The sequence below is a fragment of the Rhea americana genome, unplaced genomic scaffold (genome assembly GCF_003343005.1).
Source record: "Rhea americana isolate MKP2758 unplaced genomic scaffold, rheAme1 scaffold_696, whole genome shotgun sequence".
In the NCBI taxonomy this organism is placed as follows: domain Eukaryota; kingdom Metazoa; phylum Chordata; class Aves; order Rheiformes; family Rheidae; genus Rhea; species Rhea americana.
The window spans coordinates 9,705-11,989 of record NW_028186863.1 but is presented as its reverse complement, the minus strand read 5'-3'; positions in this window follow the sequence as shown (position 1 = coordinate 11,989).

Below are 2,285 nucleotides of genomic sequence, written 5' to 3'. Positions count from 1 at the left end.
CCTTCGGCCGAAACGGGGGCYGGGGCAGCCCTCCCGGCGGAAGTCATCTGTTTTCCGAGCGCTTTGCTCAGCTCTTTTCCCTCCATCAGCTCCTTTCTTGCTTCCAAGCGCAGTTCGAGAAATGCACTGTTTGAGTGAGCRCGTTGCTTCGCAGCCGCGAGCTCGGCCCCGCCGTGGGGAGCTGCTCTTCAGGGCCCCCGGAGCGTCCCGGAGCTCAGGCCACCGGATCCCTGCGGTTCCCGGCTCCGTCCCAGCACGGAGGCCCTGCTCCAGGCCTTCGCCCCGCTCTGCACCGCGGCTCTGTGCCCGGTGCGAGGAGCCAGCGCGTTGCCACGGCTCCTCCGCTCTCAGCGCCGAGGTCGCCCCGGTCTCGCCTTGCTCAGCCCAGAGCTCGCTCGGCTCGTGCCATCGGCTGTTATGGTTTCACTCGGGTATTAAAGCATTTTGGAGTTTATCACACAGGGTTATTGCCAGGGCCCAGCCCGGGGTCCCGGGGCCGGCCAGGAGCTGGGCAGCAGGGCCGGCCGGGCGGATCCGGGCGCAGCAGATCCCTGGGCTGTGCGTGCTGCCACGTTTGCGGCTGCGRGCTGCGGAGGGGAGCGGAGGTGACGGTGGAGACTCCCCGGGAAGGGCTGCGAAATGCAGCTGATCTGGTTGTCCCGTAGCAGYCACCTTTGCGTCTGGTCAAAGTGGAAGTTCAGGAGCACCTGGAAGGAGTCAGAGAGCTGAGCGCTGCGGTTTGCTTTGTGAGGGGCTCGGCAGATGGCTCGGCTCAGCCAGGCTGCGATGGAGAGCACCAGCATCCCAGCACTGGCTCTGCCGAGGTCTCCAGGACCAAACRTCCCCCAAACCCTCCCCAGACCGGCAGCCCCGGAGCTGCACCTGGCCCCAGAGACCCGAGCGGGGCTCTTTTCCCCTCCTTGCAGCTGGGGCCCGTTCAGGTGCCCGTTCGAGCTGTGCTTGCTGCAGCTGAGCTTGGCTGGGACAGGGCCGGTGCTGAGGGGCGCCCCGGCGTCCCCAGGGGCACGCTGGGCACCCGGTGGCTCCGGCGGGGCGTTTCGCTGCGGCTGCGTGCCGCGCTGCCTCGGAGGGCGTTCGCGCCCGGCGCTGACTCAGAGGGAGCAGCAAGCCACGACGTTTCGGCAGCCCCGTGCCAGCACCCCGGAACAGGGCCGTCCCGCGGCGAGGAAGGCAAGGACGTTGCTCGTGGAGGAGGAGGAGGCTCCAGGGACAAGCACAACCCCCCGGCCGAGCGTGGGGAGAAGCCGCTCGGTGGCCTGCGCGGCGCCGGGCCAGCGCCCGCAGCCCAGGGCAGACCCAGGTAGGTGCCGGAGGCGGCCCCGGCGCCAGCCCTGCGTGCTGCTCCCTCGCCGGGTGCTCCAGGGCTCACAGCAGCCGGAGCGCCCAGCGAGCGGGCAGGCTGGCACTTCTCCTGGCCCGACTTTTCGGGGCAGCTGCCTCCGTGGAGGAGGTTACCCGAAGGGGCCAAGTCAGCCTGGCTTGGCTGGGAGGGCGACGAGCCACGACTGTGGCCAGGCATTAGCCCGGGCACTAGCCAGACTGCCAGCCCCGGCACCAGGGCTGCTGAGCGCCGTCAGCGCCTGTGGGACATGATAACGTCGCTTTGTTTTGGGGGCTGTTTGGAGGGCAGCTCGCACGCACCCGCCTGCCACGGCTCGGCGCCGCGGTGTTTGCTCCGCGGCCGGTGCCAGGGCTGGCAGCTCTCCAGCTGCAGGAATGTGGAGCGGCGGGTTGTGTGGCCGGCCGGGCGCCGTCGCCGCCGGCCGGCCCTCGCCGGCAGGGAAGGAGAGCCCGCGCCGCGCTGCAATGCCTCCGTCGGGTCGCTGCCGCTTGTGCTCTGGGGCCAGGACAAGGCGCCCTGCGTCCTTGTCCCCGCCGCCCACCCGCACGCGCTGCGTCGCCTTCTGCTCGYGGCTCGGCCGTGACCTCCGCAGCGTGGCCCCGGGTGCGGGCGCTGAGCGGCTCGCGGGGCTGCGTCGCCTCGGCCTGCTTCCCAGGGCCGGGGGCTGCGCTCGGACCCCCACGTGCGGGGGCCATGCCTGCCGCGCCACGCAGCCGCCGGCAGCGGCGGTGCTGGGCACGTGGGGTTTCRTTGCGCGGATGCTCCCCACTGCCCGCGGACGCTGCCCCGGCGCGGGGCTGAGTCAGGCTCTCGTGCACCCCCTCGAGCGGGGCTGCTGGCGCGGGGCCTCGGGCGGAGGCTGACGGCGATTTCCCCCGCGGGGCGGCCGCGATGGGGCGCGGGGCAGGCCGTGGCCGGCGTT